Source organism: Gopherus evgoodei, chromosome 6 (genome assembly GCF_007399415.2).
Source record: "Gopherus evgoodei ecotype Sinaloan lineage chromosome 6, rGopEvg1_v1.p, whole genome shotgun sequence".
Lineage (NCBI taxonomy): Eukaryota > Metazoa > Chordata > Testudines > Testudinidae > Gopherus > Gopherus evgoodei.
Genome location: NC_044327.1, coordinates 8,711,719 through 8,736,817, shown reverse-complemented (window position 1 = coordinate 8,736,817; position 25,099 = coordinate 8,711,719). Strand labels below are relative to the sequence as shown.

General features: G+C 40.3%; 1 protein-coding gene across 5 annotated transcripts in view; it reads right to left on the bottom strand.

The window, feature by feature from the left end:
- PCGF3 (polycomb group ring finger 3) overlaps positions 1–25,099 on the bottom strand; it is a 97,519-nt gene that overhangs the window by 51,083 nt on the left and 21,337 nt on the right. For 2 of the 5 annotated variants that reach the window (XM_030567338.1, XM_030567341.1), the window contains exons 2-3: positions 12,522–12,677; positions 8,793–8,897 (exon numbers count right to left, since the gene is read on the bottom strand). The gene's annotated coding sequence lies outside the window, so the exon portion shown is untranslated. Of the gene's footprint in view, positions 1–7,431; positions 7,459–8,792; positions 8,898–12,439; positions 12,678–25,099 lie in introns of those variants that run through there. The other 3 variants (XM_030567340.1, XM_030567339.1, XM_030567342.1) reach the window with 3 other exon arrangements.

Sequence of the window (25,099 nt, the reverse complement as noted above, 5' to 3'; positions counted from 1 at the left end):
CTTATTTTTAAAAGCTTAGGCTCTGTCTACACTACAGATCTTACAGCAGCGATGCCGCTGTAAGGACTCCTGTATAGCTGCTGTATGCCGACAGGACAGAGCTTTCCTGTTGGCATAAGTAAACCATCCCCAATGAGTGGTGGTAGTGCTGTCCACACCGGCACGTCTGTCGGTGAAACTTATGTTGGTCAAGGGTGTGTTTTTTCATGCCCGACTGACAAAAGTGCTCGTGTAGATATAGCCTTATCTGCTATCTATTTCTATTAGATAGTTTCATTTTGGAAATATTTGTGCAAACTCCCTATTCCATTTATACACACACACACACCCCTGAACACTTTTACAATTTAAGTGTCATAAAAGGAAATTGTTGTCTCCATTATTTTCAGCAAGGGGATAAAGTCATCGTATGTTAATGGTTTTAGTTTGACAAAAGAAAGAAGTTTTTTATTACGCTAACTTCACACTAGAAATACTCAGGTATTATAAAGACAAACAGTGAGAACTCCCTCTTCAGTCTCTTTCCTTAGGTTATGTCTACACTTAAAATGCTACGGTGTCTGCTCTAGCACCTCAGTATGGATACTTACTACAGGAACAGGAGGGGTTCTCCCATCGCTATAGTAAATCCACTTCCCCGAGAAGCACGGAGCTAGATTAACAGAAGAATTCTTCTGTTGACCTAGTGCTGTCTACACAGAGACTTGGGTTGGCTAAGCTACGTTGCTCAGGGGTGTGGATTTTTCACACCCTGAGCGATGAAGGCGGGTCGATCTAATTTTTAGTGTAGACCAGCCCTTAGAAACTGAAGAAATAGCAAACAGTAAGATACAATTCACAACCACCCTTGTATTAGACCAAAATTGGGATATAATGCAACAGAAAAATCTACCGGCAACCCCTGTGGGAGCATTTCTGCTGACTGCATTCAGAGAGGAATTCACCATTGCTGTACTAAAAGCAGTTTAGATTCTTTGGAGTGACATGAGATGTCCCTGTGCTGAAATGGACAACTCGGGCTTTTAAACTGAGGGAGTTCCTGGACACATCTGTATATAAGAGTAGGAAACCCAAGAGCAAGATTCTAACAGGTATCATTTGATACCCCAGCAAAAAAAAAACCCAAACCACCAACATTAATGCTGGCAATAACATTACAATATTGTGACTATAAAAATTGGGCCAATTTTACAAATAGAGCATTTTCGAAGTGTTTTGTGTCTCTTAAGAATACACCACTTATCTCTTTGCAACCCAAGCCTAATTCAAGTGTATGTAAGGGATCACTAACATTCTCTCCCTTACTGCTTCCCAGCTGCCTGGAAGGGATGTATAGCTCCCCTGTGGTACTCACCGCTCACATGACCCAGGGGAGAAGAGTGTGTGACTTTCCTATATTACGTTTTTGGGTTTTGGTTTTGTTTTGATGGGTGGCACATTCCAGTTCTCTGCTATTGAGGCAAAGTCAGGGTTGATCATAAGCATGCCTTTGAACTTTCCAATACACATGTATCTGACAGGGCTCAGCGTTGGAATGTGCACCTAAGTGATGTGAAAGTGAGAGAGTGCATACACACACCCTGGGGAAAGCTGACAGCAGCTCTCCCTGTTGCTGCCTGCTCTTTCACTAGTAGCAGCAGATGGGTAGTTCCACACTTAGTATTGTTAAATATTTAGGCAAAAGTAGCGTTCAGAGACATCCTGAAGGATCAGGTGCCCTCATTATGCTCAGTGCCATATGAGAGAATAGAATACCCTATGACTAGGACTAATCTTCATGATCAAAGCATTTAACAGGGCCTGGTGGCATAGGACCTTCATGCTTTGGACATGACTCGTCAGTGATGTGCCTGGTCTACGCTTAAAACTTACACTGGCATAGCTATGACTATTAGGAGTGCAATATTTTTACCAACACAGCTACGCTAGTATAAGCCCTGGTATAGATATGCTTTTGTGGCTGGTATAAAGTACTTTTGCTGGTATGTCTTATGTTTCTCATTGAACTGTTGTAAGTTATGACAGCAGAAGCAATTTTATGCCAGTATAAGCTACAGCTACACTAGGAGGGTTTGCCAGTACAATTACACTGGTATGGCACTACCAGAAAAACCTTTCTAGTGTAGACGAGGCTGTGGAGAGAGAAGAGTGAAATTGATCACTATTAAGACTGGCTGCTGGTGGCCAGGCAAGTGTGTTTTTGAACTTAAAATACGAACATTGTGACTTGGTCCTAAAAATGTAAGTCAAACAAAATCCATATTAGTAGAGTTCACAGCCTTCTCAAGGGCTGGCACAGGACTGGGCTGAATTCCCATAGGAACTATGAACCACCAAAAAAAAAAAAAAAAAAAAAAGTCATCACCTCACTTTCCATTTGCTAAGCATACTATGACCTTGCTTTTACCAATATAAATACACTGCAGTATACAGTTTGTACATATTCTCCTCTTGGAGAGAGGGTAAGGGGAAAGAGTGAACCACATGTGACAGATGTTCGTCACACAGCTCAGTGAACTACTGGAAGGTGTTCAGATATTGTAGTGATGAGGAGATTATTCTATAAAAAAGTTTTGACACTGTAAAGTATGTATGTTCTATTTCACAACTGTTGGCATTAAAAGAAAGTGAAAATTCTAGCTTCAAGAACAATCACCACATTACACATTCCCATGAGTCAGCCAAACATCTTGGAAAGTGTGGAGGGTTTGATCAGGATAATAAATCCTGCCTAACACATACTTACCTGACCTGTATCCCTATCTGACATCTTGTTTCTGCTTGGCTACACCGATTAGATGAACCGAAGTGGCCAAACCTAGGTGAAGGTTAATTAAGCTTTAGAGACAGACATTGCCTGCCCTGGCGACCAGCTTTATAACTCCTATTGGCTACCAACAGTTTTCAGTCCAAAAAGCTCTCTTCAGACTTTACAGCTCTTTTCAACTGGTTCAATAATTACCAGCTTATGCCAGCTAGACAGGAGATGCCTGCAAAATTCTGATTCCAGTAAGAACAGCCTATCCTGAATCCTCTCTCACTATAAACATACTTATCAGTTTAGCTGAAGTGTAATATCACTGCTCAAGAGATCATAATCAATACTTAAAGCATGATGTAATTGGAAGGCAGTATTGCATTGTCATGAGGTCACAGACATGAAGTATAAAAACCAAGAACCTTAACCTCATTTCAATCAACAGGACTGCAGTATACAAGTGAACAAGACAATGACATCATGACTGACCAAGTTAAACCACCACAATACTACCACTCTCTATTTTTCAGTCTTGAAACCAAAGTTCATATCAAAATGGTATGTCCTGTTCTACCAACACTCTTTAAAAAGCCGCACATAGCACACACACATACCCCTTGACATGTTGGAGACATTTTGATAGTATTTATATCTATTTTGTGTAATTTTCTTCCTTTGGACACTGTCATTTACGGTTAAAAACAGATTTAAACCCACACTGTAAAGGATGAACGAAACAGGTTGTGCATCATCAGGTCAAGCCATGCTCCACTTCCTCACTCTGCTAAGTACTGAAGGAATTTCATAGGACAGTCTCGCACTCAGCTGCTACAGGCCAAAAATCAAGGAGTAATTTAATGAATGATACTGCCACCAGATAAATGCTAATACTTAGCACCTCTGCAAAACCTTTCCATCCAAGTATATCAACATGCATTGCAATCACCAGTTGACCTTCAGTACATCTGGGGATATCATCCCCTATTTTGTTGATCAACACTTCCTATACAGCAGGGTGGACCAATTTTAATCAGAGTGATTTAAATCACTTATTTTAAAATCAAGATTTCAATCACTGGGCAGGAAACCTTTAATGATCGTATTTATATTTTTTAGTTAATTTTCTTAAAGGTTGATTTCATTGGTTGGTAACCATTAAAACATGTGATTTGTAACTAATTATTCCCTTTACACTAAATGTGGTGCTTCTTCTTGCTAATGGGGAGGACACACGATATCTATACATGTTTATTTAAGCAGTTATATAGCTTAATTTACGTTCATTCAGATCCTTAATTCTACATTTCTTTTTATCATGTTAGAAAATTGTGACTGACTTTTTTTTTCCTAAATGGGTTTTGTGTGTGTTTCTGTGATTTCTGTCAAGTTCTAGTTGGATGGAAATTCAAATTCAATTAAAATACATAAAAAAGCATTTTTCGTTAAATAAAACTATGTTAAATGTACTAGATATACAAGACAAGTTTAGTAAGACATGTTTTGTTAAAACTAACTGATTGGTTAGACAACATAATTATTCATCTGGAGTTAGAGAACTGAACTGATTGTTTCTGGTCACCATGTCCTTCAAGATTTTAGATCTAGTAGATCTCTGTGACATTCTATATCTTGGGGGAGCACCCTGTAACCCCCATATTCCTTATTTATATATAATTGTGATCTTGCATATATAGCAGACCATGTAAGGTATCAGGGGAAAGGTTATGATCTGGTGAAAGTCACTGTTCTATGTAAATATATATATATTATTAGTACATATGAAGTTATGAGATTATGGTGTTTGGCTGTCAGTAAAACCCACTGTAAACTGGGGAATTGGCCAGATATTAGCTCCCCAGAGACAACAGTAAGGAAAGTAACCAATGCCCGGGTGGGTGTGAAACAACCATCAACAGCCATTGTCCAACAAGGAAGTTACAATTCAGTGACTTACCTGCATAACAAGGCCACACCAAGGGAATTGCTCAACCTTGCCTGGGGACTAAGCAATGCCTACCAGACTAAGCAATGCCTGGACTTGTGTTCTCCAAGCACATGGACTAAGGGTATAAAACAGAACGAGGGTCACATGCTTGGACTTTTCTTCCTCTCCCACCTATGCTGCAAGCAACAAGGACACTCAGGAGACTGAAGACTCCAATAGAGGAGACTGGCCCAGGTTTCAAGAGTGAAACTTGTGTACTATGAACTGCAATACCCAGAGGAGTGAGAAAACTGCTTAATTTAGATGTTGCCCAGTCTAATAGGGTTGAGAGTTTAGACTGTGTGCTTATGTTTTATTTTGCTTTGGTAACCACTCTGACTTTTTGCCTATCACTTAAAAACTATCTTTTGTAGTCAGTAAATTTGTTTAACTGTTTATCTTTACCAGTGAGTTTGCCTGAAGTGTTTGGTAAATGTGCTTGGGTTTACAAAGGCTGCTGTATGTCCACTTTCCACTGATGAAGTGGCGAACCAATTAATAAACTTGCATTGCTCAAAGTGTCTCAAGCAGTGCAAGATGGTATATTCCTGAGGTACAAGGCTGGGAGCTGGGAGGGATCTGGCTGGTGCCTTGCTCTGTGTGATTTATAGAACTAGAAGGGACCTCGCAAGGTCATCTAGTCCAGTCCCCTGCACTCGAGGCAGGACTCAGTATTATCTAGACCATCCCTGACAGGTGTTTGTCATGAGTGCTTTGGGAGTATTTACACAATCTAGCTGGGTGCAGGGCTCCACATGCGATTGTACTGAGTGATAACAGCACCTGAAGGAATTTGCTGCCTGTCACTAGCAAAGCATTGTGAGAGGCAGCCCAGCCTGGAGAGTTAAGGGGGCACAGAGGTCCCATAGTCCCAGGCTGCAGCCTGGGGATCCCATCACAATCTCATCCTCTCACCTTTAATTTTTATTCATGCTTTCCTGCTTTAATTCCCAATTGGTTTATCATCTTTGAATGACAGAGTCACTGAATTTAACTAGCTGAATAAAATGAAATGAAGAAAAGTATCCTCTGTGCACCTGGAGAATAGGCTACTGCTGTCAAAAGCTAGGTTGGCATTTCAACCAGCTCTGGCTTTAGGAGCTTAGCCAGTGGCTTCAACTAGTCTAGTGGTCTGACTTTTTTAAAAAGTGATAGCAAATATGTACCGATTAATATTTATTTAATTTAAATTATTTCAATAGACTAAGGTTAGGCCTGAACACAAATTGTCAATTTCAAGATTAATTTTAAATATTTTAAAGAGATCGCTCATTTAAAATTTTAAAAAATCTGATTTAAATAAAAAAACACTTTTTTTTAAGAAAGTAATTGATTTTATCCACACTGCTACAGGTATCTAAAGTAATGTGGAGAACAAAAGGACAATCTATTAGATACAACATAAGAGACTGAAGGAAGAAAGGAGATGGGAAAGCAGAAGTTTATGAGGTGCTTTGGTTTAAAAACAAGTTGTTTGTTTTCAGGAGTTTTTGTATTGTTGGTTTTAATGGTTTTGGCCACAAACCTGCTAAACAATTAGCCAACCATTTAATAGAGAATAATAAGTTCAAATATGGCTCCAGCTATAGATTTTCGCAAAAATATTTACCAAATGTAAGAGTAAAAATAAAAAAGTTTCATGAAATGTTTTACAGTCCTAGTAGAAAAAGGTTAAACAAATTTCTTCCTGCAGCATTTGCAACTTAAATAATGATAGCATTGTGCTACCAAGAGTAAAACTATCTAGAAACAAGTGAATAATTTTCATTGTCCATGTGGAATGAAATGCAAGAAGTAAATTCACTTAAAGAGCAAAAAGTGAATTTGATATTTAAAATTCTGTTTTAGGAAGTCAAGTTATTAGCAGCACGGGCATGGTCATTTGTTAAATTATCTGACAATGCGACCAGTGTAATTCTGCATAAAAAGTTGTTGGGTATGATGTGCAAGCTTCATATATATGTATAGAAATATATATTATGCTAGCCATATTTTTTAAATTCTCCAAAATTTAAGTAGTACTCTTTTCCTCTTCACAGAAAAATAATAGCTCCAGTAGAGGGCACCAAACCACCAACTTTAAAAAGCAAGCACATAAGCTAATAGATTCATTTTCTGCAGGTCTGGGGAAAGAAGAGACTGAAAGCCCAGTCATGCAAGCCTGCATGAATGCTCTTCTAATGCAGTCAAAACCAGCTTCATACCAGGGGCCTGAACCTCAGAGGTGCCAAAACACAATAGCAGCATACACCTTTTAAAAGACGGACGCTGTGCTGTATTTTGACAGTACATGAAACAATTAACCCAATCAAAATCCTCAGTAATCAGAGCTATAAACACTTTCTATACCAAACAAAGTTGTAAGGAATCCATTTCAATTCCAAGCCCATTGAATTCCAGTTGATTAACTGGTTGTGATTTCTGACACAGAAACAAGCATTATCATAAGCAGTTCAGTTCTCACCCGTTCTTGGGAAGATCAGTATTTTAACCATTTTCAAGATTGAAAAATCTGAGCTACTCTCATTTCTATGCCACAGTAACAGTCCACCATCTGTTTTGTTTGTCAGAGTACCTCCCTCCTTCCTGAGCACTGGTTGGCTAAATAATTAAGCTAAAAAGCTTATCATATAACGATTGGTCCTCAGGTGAGTATTAAGTGATCTGAGGTTAAAAGAGTAATAGATACCTTACTTTAACACAACCCATTTCAAAGCAGATCCACCCGTCTTCTCTGGCTCATTTATGTCAGGCCAAGACTGAAAGGACAACAGGATATAGGTCACTGAATGCAGCCCTAAAACATTCAGTAGAGCCCTCTCTCTCTCTCTCTCTCACTAGACTCTTCAAGTGTTTGAGGGCAGTCTTTGGGGCAGGAACTGTCTTCTTATCTGTGTTTCCCCAGCAAAATAGGTCCCTGTGACTTCAGGCACCATCATAATACAAGTATTTACTCTCTACCACTTTGAGCCTCATGCTCTACAATACAGGAAGTGTGTTAGTGTCAAGTACAGGCGAGTGGGTACATACTTCACTGACAAGTCAGAGGACAGCAGAAATGAGGAAACACACACCAGGACACTCTAGCCTTATTTTAAAGAGGTTTCTTCTAAAGTAAAATAAATGGTCTGGAGGCTCTCACATACTAGACTTAAGAGAATAGTTTGGGTGTTTCTGAACAGGATCAAGGTGCTCCTCCACCAAGATTTAAAATAAATGTTCATTCTATAAAATCCTCTTAATTGAGACATCTGTTACATATCTTCTCCCAATTAAGAGAAGATGCCATTTTTATAAAACTGAAAATCCTTAAAATATACTAATTAATAACAAACACAAGACAATCAATTTTAATTCATTACATCAGAAAATCTAATAGCTCCCTGCAAAAAAGAAAAACCTTCACGAAAACCTAACGAATACACCTGATAATAAGCATGGAGAATTCCTTTAATAAAGGATTTTTCTGGAAAGTTTAAGGGAAGTCAGCCATGGATTTAAAAGTGGTGATTGGAGTTAATGGTCTGCATTTACAGCCACAACTGAACCTTAAGCTATCAGAAAGCTGGAGTTTAGACTGTATACTTACTGAACAAGTCCCTATTTAGAACTTTAGGGTATGACTACACTGCCATTAAAAAACCATGCCACCATGTCTCAGAGCCCAGGTCAGCTGACTGGGGCTCACAGGGCTATAAATCTACAGTGTAGATGTTTGAGATCAGGCTAGACCCCAGGCTCCAAGACCTTGCAAGGACGGGAGGGTCTCTGAGCCTGGGGTCCAGCCTGACCCTGAACAGCTACACTGCAATTTCATAGCCCCGCAGCCCCAGCCTGAGTCAGCTGACCCAGGCCAGCCACCAGTCGCAGATCTTTCATTGCTGTGTAAACATACCTTTAGCTAGTACTATTTCAATTAAGCAGAAATAATTGTTCATTAACACCAAGCTAAACTGATTCCCCTGAAATGTCTCAGGGATAGCCTGTCATCTGTACAGTAATGTGAATAAAGTCCAACAAGCTATACTCTAAAAAGATGAATAAACTTACCCCAGTTTCTCCAGTATTTGAGTTTCCATCCAATTTAAGCCCCGGGTCTCCTCATCTGAACAAATTTACAAATAGTATTCCAGAATCAGTCTTAAGTTCTCTTCACTAAAAGGGAAAAGAGAACAGGAGATGATGCTCAAAACTGTTTAGATCTCCACATACAACCCTTAATATCAACATACATCTCTTACCACGGCATAGAAGGGCAGGAAAGTGAAGTCCCAGGCCCACTCTGAACACTTTAATTAATGTGCTTTCACATGTGCATAAAGAGAGAAGAAATATTTTTCAAGTGTGGCCGAAACTTTAAGAACATTCTCCCATAAAACACAATTAATTTTGAATCTGGTGCAAAAGCAGACCACACTTGTTGCCTGAAGAAGCGTGTTTAAAACTAGAACAAAGATGCTTTTCACAATTACTTTAGGGAGGACTTAAGTGCCTGAGGCAGATTATTGATTTCTTCCTAGTACTGTGTATTAGATGAATTTCACACCTTAAGTGCACTCTATTAACATAAACATACTTTGTCTATTTCCTAATGAGACCAGAAATAACTTGCATAGCAGCACAACTCTTAACATACACTTAAGAGGCACGCGGAAGATGGGAATATGAAAACATCTGGAAAATAAATTTGTATTCAAAGCTTTGGACCTTGAGTATTCTTCACTCTTGGGACTCTCTCAGTTCTTCACTCAATATTGCAGGATTTTTTAAGAGACACCATCATTAACTTACATACCATTTCTTGTTTGATGGACAGCAAAATAAAATCATTAAGATAATAGGTAGAAACTTTTCACTATATCTCAACAGCACTACTGTTACACAATGGTTGGCCAAGGTTTTAGAAAACTGGTAAAGTTAGGCTCGTAGGCTAGTATTTTTAAGGGGCCTCAGGAAGTTGGGTGCCTAAGCTCCTTTGAATATCCCAAGCAAGAGCCCATAATTAGACAGCTCATAAGTGGCCTGATTTGTTATGGGTGCTGAGAATCCAACAGCTCTTGTTAACTTCAATAAATTTTGTAGTAAAATGGTTGATAAGTAGTCACTGCCATGTAACTAGGTCTTAATATGGCTTCCTGAGTAACTGCTTCTAGCCCAATTTGAAATATTGGCAATACACCTCTACCTCGATATAATGTGACCCGATATAACACGAATTCGGATATAACGCAGTTAAGTAGTGCTCCAGGGGCCGGGGCTGCACAGTCCGGTGGATCAAAGCAAGTTTGATATAACATGGTTTCACCTATAACGCGGTAAGATTTTTTTGGCTCCCGAGGACAGTGTTACATCAAGATAGAGGTGTATTTACTATTTTAGACAAGTTAAAACATCCAACTTACATAAGAACATAAGAATTTCCATACTGGGCCAGACCAAAGGTCCATCTAGCCCAGTACCCTGTCTTCTGGCCAATGCCAGGTGCTTCAGAGGGAATGAACAGCACAGGCAATCATCAAGTGATCCATCCCCTGTAGCATATTCTCAGCTTCTGGCAGAGGCTAGGGACACTTTAGAGCATGGTTCTGCATCCCTGCCCATCCTGGCTAATAGCCACTGATGGACCTATCCTCCGTGAGTTCATCTAGCACACTTAATGCTACTCTATGTTCTGTTGCCAATTCAGAAACAGTCAAACATCAGAAACCTCAGGGAGGTATATTTTTATTGGGTTCTTCAAACAGCTGACTCAATGTAACTTTTATTAAGTAAAAGAAAATATGTATAAACAGGCCTGATCTTCAGCCACAGGCTATTTGCAATGGTTAAGGTATTAAACCCTTAAACATAGGTTAAATAAATAAAATAAAAATAAAACAAAAACAAAAAACTGAGAAGACCTTAGTAGTAACATCAGCAGTCAGGTAAGACAAAAAGAACAAACAGATGGTAGAGCACATTACTTCTGTGTAAATCTTCTGAGAGACTCACTGTATGATCAGATACAAATTTAATATAATCTAAGTCAACACCAGGTTTTACTCAATACTGTGACTTAGCACGCTCAAGGGGCCAGATCTAGTGCAGGCTGCATTTATATCTACTTTGAATACACTTTTCTGATTCTTAGGTTAAGGGGATATTTTAGTTTACTCCTGTGATCCTGGCAGTTAAGACTGTTTAAAAAAAGTCATAATTAGGTATACTGACGTTCAACATGACAGAGAAATAAAAGTGACATGGTGATGAACAAATAAGAAACAGTCACGACAGAACACGGATGGACTGGATAAGTTTTGCAGTGTATTACCTACAAAGAATTTATTTGTAGATTGAGAAAAGACAAAATTCCAATTCTTGGCTAGACACTTGACCTAAGTACTTCTGATGTCTTCACCACAAAATATGTTGTGTTAGCTATCAACATTTATAAAACACACTCTTTTTTCCCCACTGAGGATATAGCCTTAAATGCCACAGTTACAGACACTATTAAACTGAGCAAAAAACTCACAATAAGGCACTCTATTAGGAAACTGCATCTTTAACGTATGTGTGTTTTAAAGCAACAGCAACTATGGTGACATAACACTTCTAATAATTCCTCTGACCAATCTGCAGCGGGGAGAAATATCTATTTCCTCCATGCACTGCAGCAAGAGCTTGAAACTTGCTGGCAACATAAAACCAATCCAGCTTTGGGCAAGTTCTGGAGCTAAATTAAGATGGTCAAATCACTGGTGGAAAATTACCAGTACAGCTTACTCCCACTTTGCTGCCAAAAACCTCTATAATTCTGTCAACACTGTGGCTTATTCCAGCCAAACCACAGCTCCAAATAAGAAAAAAAATGTGTAACTGATTTATCAAAATAGGCTTTGTACTAAGCTAAGGTGCAGTAGACTAGGAACCTGGAAATCATGCGTTCAAATTCAACATTTACCGACTTGTGATTGTCCTATCTACTTCACTACTAATTGAACAAGGCCTCCTATCCCACTGAGAGGTTATACAGCTGGGAATAGAACAGCTCTTTAATATGACAGACCTAAGTCCCAGTCATTTCAGATACAATGGGTATTGCTATTGCAAGCCTCCCAGCCCACATTGACAGAGTCTGTGTAGCACAGCTCATTCTAGTGCTCTAAAAATAACTGTAGAGTCAGCACTTTGAAGTTGCAGCTCAAGCTCTGAAACCCAGAGTAGGGTGGGCTTCAGCATCTGGAGCACAACTTCAGAGCTCTGTCTAGAGAGCTATTATCAGAGCACTAGCACAAGCCCCTCTAGTCCGAGTCTGCCAACCTGAGCTGGGAGGCTCACTCCCGCTCACTCCAGAACGCTGCGTAGACATACCTAATGTCTCTATAAAAAAAGTTGGCCCAACTTTAATTATTGGCTATGCTGTTTAAAATGGGGCTATTCAGGCACATAAAACCTACTGTAATGGAGTATTATGCAGCAGCATCTCCTAGTGGGTGATGCACAAATGGTAACAGGTTACTCTTTCTGACAACGTTTGTAATTAATATCTTAGCACAGGTGCTAGTAATCTGTGCTGTAATGTTGGAGAGTTATTTGCACATAATTCTATTTGTTTTACCTTTAAAAAAAAAACTAGTAAATTACATAAAGAAAGTGACAAAAAAAGTTAAGGATAGAAAAATCAGATAGGTTAGGACAACTAGAATAAAGCTTACTTGTTTAACTTCAATTCACTAACCACCAGCCCCCTACCACTTGCTATGAATGATGAGAGTCTGTAATTACATGAGCACATACTATTTTTTCCACAGGACCCCGGCTTCATTCAGTGGATAGGATGGATGGTGCTCAGGGAATAAATCAGGGTTGTGTAGGGAATCAGGCTGTCGTCTGTTGAACTTCTGTCTCATTTGTTGTAGAAGTTGAAACGTGTGTAGCAAATGAGACAGGGGACTGCAGAAAGAGAAAGGATGGTCATAGTGTTAAAGAAGTTGAATACCTACTCCTGGGGAATTCTGCACCAAAAAATTAAAAATTCTGTACTGTAGTGGGGCGGCTGCCCCACTCCCGGAGAGTGTAGGCTGCAGCAGGCCAGTGCGCCTGTGCAAACAGGCTGCCAGTTAGAAAAGAGCTTGTTGGGAGCCAATTGGGGCCAAGATTGGAGAAAGCCAATCAGGGCCAGGCTCAGCCCTATAAAAAGGCTGCTCAGGAAAGGGAGAGTCAGTCTGTCCCAGACCTTTGACAGGGGAAGGTCTGTCTCCAGAGCTGGGAGACTAGCACCGTGGACAGAGCAGTGCTGGCCAGGCTCGGGGAGCAGAAGGGAGCTCTAGCCCGTAGCCTGCAGGCCTTGAAGGGAAGGGCCTCGCAGGTGCAAGGGGCCGTAGGGGAGGGTCCTGGAGGGTCCCTGGGCTGGGACACAGAGTAGAGGGCGGGCCTTGCAGTACACCCCACCATCCGCCATGGGAAACGGCCATCACAGACTACGCCAGATCCCTGACAAGAGGGATTAGACTTTGGGGATGTGGTTGGACATGGTGGCGGGGGCAGAAGGAAGACTGCTGATCAACACAAACACACACACACACACACCTGGAAGGGGTGAGGATGGACAAAGGGGCACTGCCGGAGGACAGTGGTCCGGAAGAGGGTGACGCGAACTCAGATGCCAACCAAGGGCAAGACAATGGGCAGGCCACCACCAAGAGAGGGCGCTCCACCTGACTGAGCTAATTCCCAGAGACAACCAGTAGGAGGCACTGCGGTGGCGAGTCCCAACCTGGTCACATGCACCAAAAAATTAAAAATTTCTGTGTCCGATACTTTAAAATTCTACAAAATTCTGAATATTTTAGTTGTCAAAATAACACAATTTAATCACTCTGGTTTCAATTATTCTGGTAATTTATTTAAACTGCACCTCTATCCTGATATAACATGGCCCTCCGGGGCCCTCAAAAAATAAAAAATAAAAAATAAAGACACTTACTGCACTATAGGTGAGACCACATTATATCAAACGTGCTTTCGCCACCCTGCTCATTGTCCCCTGACCACCCCCCCTCCAGAGATTCCCACCTCTAATCACCCCCAGGACCCCACCCCCTATCCAACCCTTCTGTTCCCTGTCCCCTGACTGTCCCGACCCCTATCCACACCCCCAAGCATCCCTTCCCGCTACTCACCGGCAGTGGCGGAAAGCAAAGCAGCCCAGCCCCAGCCCACTCCACTCCGCTTCCCACCACCGCTGGGTGTGGAGAGGTTGGGGAAAGGACACCCCACGTACTCACCGGTGGTGGGAAGCAGAGCACCGCAGCCCCAGCCCACTCCGCTTTCCTTGCCCCAGCCCCAGCCGTGTCGCTGGGGGGGGGGGGAAAGGCCCTGCACTCATCGGCAGCAGCAGAAGCAGAGCAGCCCAGCCCCAGCCCACTCCACTTCGCTAGCTCCCAGCCGCGGCGCTCTGCTTCCTGCCACAGGGGTGTACGGGGGGGGGGTGGTTCTTTCCCCAACCTCCCCACACTCACTGGCAGCAGGAAGCGGAGCACCACGGCTGAGAGCTGACGCGCTGATCCTCCGGAGCGCTGCTTTACTGCATCGTATGCAAACCCGTGTTATATCGGGGTAGAGGTGTACAATACAATGGATGGAGAATGGGAAGCAGTGGAGGAAATTCCCAAACCCCCTTGCTAAATAGTGATGTAACTAGGTTTGACCCTTTATTTCTAGTTATTAGTCAACAAATATATGCAGCCATATGCTCTGTACTACATCATAGGTAACTGAAGAGCAAGTAAGGGCTGAGGAATAAGACTCACAATTTATATTGGCTACTGACCATCTCCAGAAAGGTCAGCAGCACACAGTTCATGGAGTACATTTTAATAGGAATCTTTCAGTCCAAAAATTTACACCAGTTCTAATCACGAAAGCACATAAGCCTTTATAGGGCCATACTGTGCTGCCCAGTTCAGCAGTCTGGGAGCTGACCTTGTTTGTGAAGACAGGAGAGGCTGAAGGAACTGGGATAATTTAGTCGGCAGAAAAGAAGAATGAGGGGGGATTTGATAGCTGCTTTCAACTACCTGAAAGGGGGGGTTCCATAGAGGATGGATCTAGACTGTTCTCAGTGGTACCTGATGTCAAAACAAGGAGTAATGGTCTCAAGTTGCAGTGGGGGAGGTTTAGGCTAGATATCAGGAAAAACTTTTTCACTAGGAGGATGGTGAAGCACTGGAATGGGTTACCTGGGGAGTTGGTGGAATCTCCTTCCTTAGAGGTTTTTAAGGTCAGGTTTGACAAAGCCCTGGTTGGGATGATTTAGTTGGGGTTGGTCCTGCTTTGAGCAGGGGGCTGGACTAGATACCTCATGAGGTCCCTTCCAATCCTGATATTCTATTATTCTAGCCCTCTGGCAATGTGAAGAAGCCTTAAAACTTTTACACCTGCTTTATACTCCTGGAGGAATTCACAAAGACAATGGGAACAATTCTCTAAGCAGACAGAGCAGAGGGGACAGAGCATGCCCCATGCCTACCTCCTCAGAAACACCCTGAAGCCCTGCCCCTCCACGCCGAGCGTGCTGCAGTAGAGAGAGAGAGACACAGAGACAGTGTCTCTCTCTCGCATGACTGCCCAGCCCTCTTCCCATCCCCTGCCTTGATTTACATCTCTGCCAGCTGCTCCAGGCACCCGAGCCAACCTGCCAAAATTCCACATTCACCTGAGACATTTTCAATACAGTCTTTTGAACTCAGGTCTTCCTTCAGTCACATCTCCCCACTACTGACACTACAAGCAATTCTGGCCCACAATAATACATAAACTATATGCTATACAGTCTTGCAAGAAAATTGCAGGAAATTGCCCTATCGGTCACATTAAGAATTTTGAAAAATTCATCCCTGAGGCCTCAAGTTTGGCAACCAATCATCAGGAACACGAGATTAGCAGACAAGTTTTGGTCTGAGGGCCTCAGTTCCCAGTATATGAAAGCCCTCCATATCTAGAAGTGTGCTGTCATAAACAGATAGCTAAGGGTTAATGTCTCTTTCACCTGGAGCACCTGACCAGAGGACCAATCAGGAAACCGGATTTTTTCAACTTTGGGTGGAGGGAAGTTTGTGTCTGGGGTCTTTGTTTTCTGGCTGCCTGCTTTCTCTGAGCTTTGGAGAAGTAGTTCTGTTTTCTAATCTTCTGTTTCTAAGTGTAAGGACAAAGAGATCAGATAGTAAGTTATATGGTTTCTTTTCTTTGGTATTTGCATGAATATAAGTGCTGGAGTGCTTTGATTTGTATTCTTTTTGAATAAGGCTGTTTATTCAATATTCTTTTAAGCAATTAGCCCTGTATTGTATCACCTTAATACAGAGAGACCATTTGTATTTTTTCTTTCTTTTTTATATAAAGCTTTCTTTTAAGACCTGTTGGAGTTTTTCTTTACTTCAGGGAAATTGAGTCTGTACTCACCAGGGAATTGGTGGGAGGAAGAAATCAGGGGAGATCGGTGTGTGTTGAATTGGCTAGCCTGATTTTGCATTCCCTCTGGGGGAATAGGAAAGTCCTTTTTGTTTCCAGGATTGGGAACGGAGAGGGCAGTTTCACAGAGCTTGTGTCTGTGTATCTCTCCAGGAGCACCTGGAGGGGGGAAGGGAAAAAGGATTATTTCCCTTTGTTGTGAGACTCAAGGGATTTGGGTCTTGGGGTCCCCAGGGAAGGTTTTTCAGTGGGACCAGAGTGCCCCAAAACACTCTAATTTTTTGGGTGGTGGTAGCAGGTACCAGGTCCAAGCTGGTGACTAAGCTTGGAGGTTTTCATGCTAACCCCCATATTTTGGACGCTAAGGTCCAAATCTGGGAATAAGGTTATAACATGAAGAAAAAATACAAATGGTCTCTCTGTATTAAGGTGATACAATACAGCGCTAATTGCTTAAAAGAATATTGAATAAACAGCCTTATTCAAAAAGAATACAAATCAAAGCACTCCAGCACTTATATTCATGCAAATACCAAAGAAAAGAAACCATATAACTTACTATCTGATCTCTTTGTCCTTACACTTAGAAACAGAAGATTAGAAAACAGAACTACTTCTCCAAAGCTCAGAGGAAGCAGGCAGCCAGAAAACAAAGACCCCAGACACACAATTCCCTCCACCCAAAGTTGAAAAAATCCGGTTTCCTGATTGGTCCTCTGGTCAGGTGCTCCAGGTGAAAGAGACATTAACCCTTAGCTATCTGTTTATGACAGAGGGACACCCATGAAAAAAAACAGCATGTAACCACAGCGCTACCAATTAATTTTATGACAAGTTGCATGATATTTGATGTTTCTTAAAGCCCCAGATCCTGGAGTCCTGCAACTACATGGAGGTTTTCAGCTTTCATTTAAAGTTTCTAGCCTTCAGGTTTGCAGAGAAAAGCTTGAACACATTACCCAATTGTACCTTAAAAATTCAAAATCCAAAAATGCAAATAAGAACCAAAAACTTTTTTTCAGCCAATCTCATGATTTTTTCGAATGCTTGGTATTGGCAATACTGCAGTCATGTAGCTGAAGCCGATAATGCATAAGCAGGAAGCAAAATTATGTATAATCAAAATTATTTTGAACATTTATCTTTTCTGGGCTTTACTTTGCAAGCTTAAAAATTTTAACCTAGGTTTTCTGTACATACAGGACCTTGGTAAAAAGTGAATCAAAGTTATTGTCAAGTACCAGCTTTTCCCAATGACAAAGTAAACAAGTGCTTGGTTTATCAGTGACAGAGGAAGGCAGAAAGAGTAAATGGGAATCATAAAACACTAAGAACTGTACTCATTTACAAGTGTGCTTAAGTATAACCAATACATTATTGCATTTGATCTAGTGCAGTACTGAAGTTACAGCTTAGGGTGATAATGAACATTAACACGAAAGGAAGTCTTAGGTTGCTTATACCTGAATTTGTGACAACCATGCAGTAGGCTGCAGAATCATGAAATCTGTGATAAGGCCTTCAATCTGAGGCTCTCAAAGCACCTTACAAACATAAAAAAACCTATTACATCACCCATAAGATAGGCTAGTATTACTCCTATTTTAAAGGTGATACAAAGCAACTTGCTCTAGGTTACACAGAAAATCTGTGGCAAATCCAGGAGTAAGAGGCATGTCTCCTGTCTCCCTGTTCTGTATCTTCAGTTCAAGACCATCCTGCCTTCTCATGGAATCAACTATAGATTGACATATGAAAGCATACTATTTCATATCTTTGACCTTCTCAGTTGCACAAAGCCCACTAAACCACTCAAAGCAGGGCTATTTCTAACTCCAAATTTAGGAGGAATTTGCCAATAGTCCTTTTTCTTTAAAGTGTTTACCATAAAAGTGATGTCTTTCACAAATATGGGTCAAAAATAAAAAAAAACCCTTAAAAATCAGATAGGTTTTTCAAAAAAACCTAAGGGAGTTCTGGCACCTTACTATATCAAATTTCAATGGGATTTTGGTATTAAATCCCTTAGGCTCCTTTGGAAATCTCAGCCTACACAGAGGTCACAGGTCTGTTGGCCAAGATTTATCTTATTCAATCCTGCACCAGTGACCAATTTAAGATCTATTACCTCAACATCTAGAAACATTCATCACTGGAGACCCGAGTTTCATAGCTTTCCAGTTAAATACAGCACTGACCTCCAGCTCCGGTAAGCCACTAGACATCAGACCTTAGGACCATGCAATCTTGGATGGGGGCAGAGAGAGGGGTATTTTAGGAGGGTCTTCTAAATCTATTTAAAGTCTATACTGCTACTAAGTTCATTCTCCCTCTGCCTTTATAGTTATGTTCATAGTATTAGAGCCATCTGGCTCTTCAGGAAGATGGAGGTTAAGAGTAGCTTTAAAAAAAAAAAAAAAAAACACTCCACAAAACTTAAGTGAAACATGACTTCACAGCCTGATGGTTTAAAAGTTGCATAGTCTTTTGGAATGACCGTATTTCATTTCTGCCCATTTGATTCTGAACTTAGGTGGAACAAGCGGAAGGTGAGACAGAAGTTATTTCAGCTCCCTTCACCAAGGTAGTATGATTGTCATTTATCAGTGAGGTTGGCAACCTAAAATCTTGTTCTCTGATAACCAAATAGGAGAAGCTGCCTAATGCGATTTCGCACTGACCTCAGCAAGGTGATCACTTGCTCATTCTAATGGAGATCTCACCAGTGTCATTCATACCTTTGTCACCTTCAGACTGAATCACAGCAATTTGCTTTTGTGAATAAAGAGCCAATGTAGTTTTTATACATTTTCACAAAATGTATACTTAAATCTTAGAAATATACTTCAGCTTGCCAATATGGCATAACAGGGACCAGCAGCCTTTCAGAAGTGGTGTGCTAAGTCTTCATTTATTCACTCTGATTTAAGGTTTCACGTGCCAGTAATACACTTTAATGTTTTTAGAAGGTCTCTTTCTATAAGTCTATAATATATAACTAAACTATTGTTGTATGTAAAGTAAATAAGTTTTTTAAAATGTTTAAGCAGCTTCATTTAAAATTAAATTAAAATGCAGAGCGCCCCAGACTGGTGGCCAGGACCCGGGCAGGGAGAGTGCCACTGAAAATCAGCTAGCATGCCGCGTTTGTCACGTGTGCCATAGGTTGCCTACCCCTGCGATATAAACTTGTGGCTTGTGATTTTCAAGAACCATAAATTTATGTTTGTGGGTTATAACTTGACACACACAACTATAATATTTGCTGTCTAAAGTGCACTGTCAATTCTACCATGTGTGTGAACTGGCTATGACAAGTTGTCATATCTGTCCTACTCAGATCTGAACTTTAGAGTTCAGAACATGAGAAGCTAGCACGAAACCTCCAAATTTAATTACCAGCTTGGATCTGATATCGCTGCCACCAGCCAGAATTCCAGTGTCTGGCTCACTCTGGTCTCCCCAAAACCTTCCCTGGGGAACCCCAAGACTCAGACGCCCTGAGTCTCACCACCAAGGGAAATAACCCACTTCCCTTCCCCCTCTTTACCTCCTCCCAGATTTCCCCACCCTGGGTTCCCTAGGAGATTCCCTGCTTTAAGTCCTTGAAACACAAGTACCGAGAGATCAAATCTCTCTCTCCCCTCACCCAGAGGGTATGCAAAGTCAGGCTTTGTAAATCCAACACAAAGAGATGTTCCACCTCCCTTCGTTTCTTAGCCTTAACCAGTGAAAAACACTTAAATAGGTCTGAAAAAGAAAGCTTTATATAAAAGGAAAGAAAAAGACATAAAATGGTCTCTGTATCAAGGTGACAATATACAGGGTCAATTGCTTAACAGAAAAAATGAATAAACAGCCTTATCCAAAAAGAATACAATTTAACACATTCCAGCAACTACACACATGTAAATACAAAAAAACAATATAAACCTATTGTCTTACTATCCTTGTACTTACAACTTGGAAACAGAAGATTAGAAAGCCTGGAGATAGAAAGATCACTCTCAGAGCCGAGAGGGTCACCGAACCAAGACAAAGAACAAAGAACTCACACCCAAAACTTCCCTCCACCCAGATTTGAAAAAGTCTTGTTTCCTGATTGGTCCTCTGGTCAGGTGTTTCAGGTCACTTTTTGTTAACCCTTTACAGGTAAAATAACATTAACTCTTAGCTATCTGTTTATGACACAAGTTAACTCAAATACCCCAACTCTCCAAAGCAGAGTTAGAGACCACTTTTGAAGTTATGTTACTTTCCACAAGTGAAGTCAGCAGCTTTTCACAGTTTAATTGGTCAGAGTATAGCTAGCTGGTTGTAAATAAATGTATACTGTCAGTATAAAGTGGAGTCAAACTTACTTGCTTTTACAAGTTGCTTATTAGTACACAACTCCTTCACTGAAAGGCACGTTACTCAGTCTTACTACTACAGAGTCATGATCTACTTATTTCTCACTTCTCCATTCTTATTTTCATCTGTTTTATTTTTGGCAATTCTATCAGTGTTCATAGGCCCAGCCTCCTGCAAACGATTAAGAATAGTTTACAGCGCAGCATTACCCTTTCCAGACAAAAAGGCATCCCCAGACAAGTTAGTCAGTAAATCACAAAGTGCAATCAGCACCCCTTTTACAAGCTTTGTAGAACAGTAACACCTTCAAGAATTTATGCTCTAAAGAAAATAACCATACATTTTGAGAACAAGGACCAGAATTAGAACAGTTTTACTGTTCACAGGGCTCATGAGGACGGAATCATAGTCCAATCATACAAGACACTAATACAATACGCTTTGCATGATATGATGGAAAGGCCTCCAGCAGGGGACCTCAAAGGGCCTGATACAGTCTGTCACAGCCCCTTAGTCGTGTCTTTTCTAACTCAACAGTGCCAAGTTTTTTAATTTCTCTTCACATGGAAGCTGTTCCGTATGTCTAATCATTTTTCTTGTCCTTCTCTGTACCTTTTCTATTTCTAATGTATTTTCAGAGATGGGAGACCAGAACTGCATGTGGTATCCAAGGTGTGAGCAGATTTATATAGTGGCATTATATTTACTGTCTTATTATCTATCCCTTTTCTTAAGGATCCTAACATTGTTAGCTTTTTTGACTGCTGCTTCACATTGAGCAGATGTTTTCAGATAACTATTCATGATGACTTCAAGATCTTTTTCTTGAGTGCTAACAGCTAATTTAGACCCGTAATTTGTTTTGTTGAAGCTAAGGCCTCAAACCTTTCCAAATCCGTAGTAATCCTACCCAAATAAAGAACTGTCACAGGGACAATCTTTTTTTTTTCTTTTTAAATTAGCCAATCCCATTGTATTCTTCTCTAAATACAGTCTAGCTCATTAATAAGTGATCAGGCACCAGTGTTTTGGGGGGGAATATTCATTTTCATATGCTATCCCAAATTAGGTATTCTAACAAAAGTTACGGAAAGAATTTGCAATATACTAGGAGAAAACGTTACAATGAATTTTTTGTTGGGAATTTAAAGCCACAAATTACCAGGCATTAAAAAGGCATTTAGATTCAATTTAGATCACAGTCTTGTGTAAAAACATGCATCAAAAGGAGATGAAGATTCTTAACTTCCAGTTATTAAAGAATAGTTTAAAGAATCCTCATACTTACATCATGGACCTTCAAAATCATCAAGACATCAACAAAAGGCAATGCTGTGGTGACACCAACCACCACTAGCTGCTAAACGCAGAACGGTGCTGGAATTTAATTGATTGCATCTATTTTATTTGTAACTTCTCATTTTTACTGGGATGTTACAAGTTTTATTAAACAAAGCCTGAATTAGAGCATGACAGTCATTCAACTCTAACTAAACTTCAGGCTTCAACTGAAAATCTGAATATCTGTATATTTGTGCTACCGAAAGTCTCAAACAATGATCAAAGTCTTCATGTTCCTTGATCTTTTTGACCCAGGGACAACTGTCTCCTATTAGTTGGTAAATCAGAAGGTGAAAAAGGTCACTCTGTGAAATGCTCCATAAAAATCCTTGTAACTGCAAGAAAATTTCCCTCCTCAAGTTTAATATGTAGACGTTTGAGTCCAGGGATGCCTTCACTTATCCAAGAGCCTTACAGAGTTCAGTGGAAAATGAGCCCTCCATAAACTCCTTTGGTCAGCAGCTCTTGAAACCCACAGGATGGTGCCTGCAACAACATACAGAAGTACTATGCTCTCATCTTGCTACCTACTCTCCCCAGCATTTTACTCTTTCAGAGATAAACTGATTGTACAGTTTGTTGACATCATTTAACATCTATATCTAGGGGCTGGGAAAGCTGCAGTTCAGGTTTCTGTGATTTAACTATCCTGGTCCTCCAACAATGTTGTCAAACTCCAACAAAAAAGGAAGGTTAGAAGCTGATGTTCTGCTTCGTTTACTTACACAATTTTTTTTAATATGACTTTTTTTTTTAAAAAAAAAAACTCAAGATTATCTTTAATCATGAAAGTAGTAACAGGCCCCCACTAATTGATTTTCAGTTCATCTTTAAACATTCTCCACATTTAGGTCTTACAGATCACAGAATATCAGAGTTGGAAGGGACCTCAGGAGGTCATCCAGTCCAACCCCCTGATCAAAGCAGGACCAATCCTCAGCAGATTTTTATCCCAGCTCCCTAAATGGGACCTTCAAGGATTGAACTCACAACACTGGGCTTATCAGGCCAATGCTCAAACCACTGAGCTATCCCAGACATTTCCTAAACTTTAAAGAACTATGCAGCTAAAGAGGCAAACCAGATTAATTATTAGATTGTAAGCACTGAGGCAGGAACTCTCTTACTATATTAATGCACAGCTTCTAACGATGGGACTTTCTTCTCAACTGGGGCTTCTGGTACTGCTGCAGGTATAGCCAAAACAGAATTACAGAATGTGCATTTAAATGTGGTATTACACCCAAGATACAAAACTTTCTCTTTGTCCAATAGAAATTAAATTTTTCAGAGACAATAGGCAAATTGATCTGTTAACCTGCAAGTTTCTTTTCTTCACATAATTAGATCCGGAGATGCGTGACAATGAATACTTCAGCCTGTTTGCGGTTTAGGGGCGGAACCAGACCTGTCAGCCACTGGAAGCAGGAGAATGTCCCACACTCCAAAGCTCCCTCTCCAGTTGCCATCCAGCACCTCTCTTCTCCACAATAAAAGACTGAACAAACAGTGCGAACAGCTTAGATTCATCAGCAGAAAACTAGTCACTTGTTTTACCTGGCTACTGAGTAAGAAGTTTGAAAATGTATCCAGAGTAACAATTCTTCATATAAGGACTTTCTACTTTGCTGATACAGAAGGATTTTGCATTCCTAGGAAAAGAGACTAATAAAATTCAGTGAGTAACAGAATTTAGCCTATGCATAGTCTCTAATTTCCAATAAAGTTTAGAAGTAAAACTTAATTATAAGAAAGCATTTAAACACAGCCCATAAATTCAAGCTATTCATTAAACATTACCAAGTCTGCAGAGATACCGTACGGTTAGAAACTATAACATAGCTACAGGTTAATCTAGATAGAGTAGAAATTTATAATCTTAATTTACTTTGTCACTGTCATAACATTAGTGTTAACAGAATTCCCCTTTGTCAACTAAAATTAAGTTTCACAATAACAGTTTCCAAGAAATCACGGTCAATGTGAACATAAGACATTTCAATCAATTTAAACACCTTCAGTTGAAAACATATTGGTTTTACCTTCAGGTAAGTGTACAACAGGTTGCCATCTGAAGTTACTATTTATTGCACAGATAGTAAGAAAACGTTCTTATCACTATTGGTCAAATTAGAACACATAAAAGCACACACAGCACTGAGCAGTCTAGTATGATATGTAACTTTCACTAATCTGTTGGGCTTGCCTTGTTTCAAAACAGATACAGTTAAAGCAGAACCACCAGCTAGGCCCGGTCTACACAAATTTTGTCAGCATAACCCATGTATGTTAACATGCAGGGATGAAAAAAAAAAGCACACTCACATTTGTAACAAGCCTAGCCATGCAAGCAAAAGATCTCATGTAGATGCAGTTACGCTGGCAAAGAGTTATTTTGCTGGAAGAGCTGATTTTGTTCAGAGAGATAGCATAAGCTACCCTCTTGCCAGTATAAACTCCATCTCCCCTGGGAGATTTTTTCCAGTATAGCTATATGGGCAATCTCTTCCTTGTGTAGACAGTTATACTGAGAAGAGTACTTATACTGGCATAGCTTATTCCATCCAGTTATGGAAATAAACTATACTAATATAAGCACCATCATATAGGAATAAATGTGTGAATTAAAAAAACAAACAAACATGTAATGTCTCCACAACAATATCAGGGTAAGAAAAAAATAATCACACCCTAACCAAGAATGTTAATTTGTACAAAAAACTTTTTATCTTGTTTTCTGATCTCCAAGGTCTGATATACACTTAAAATTAAGACTGACATGGCTACGGCATTCATGGGCATGAAAAATCCACACATCCTGAACGCCGTAGCTCTTCCAATCCAACCCCCATTGAAGACGCAGCTAGGCCAACAGAAGAATGATTCTGTCGACCTTGCTACTATTGCTCGGGGAGGTGTATTCCTACAGTGACTGAAAAACCCTTTACAATTTAAAGGGTAGCTGCTTCTACACTATGAAATTATACTGCATAGTTATGGCACCATAGCTATGCTGCTGTAGTCCCACGGCATAGAAACGACCTAAACTACAACCCACATTTACACCCACTGCATTAAGTAAGTTGTTTTAATTCACATAACTGGCGGTTTACCTCATATTAACATCCTAGAATAAACAGGGCAACTTGTAGTTTTCACACATTAGCAGGTCAAAAAAAGACGGTTACTCACCTTTGTAACTGTTGTTC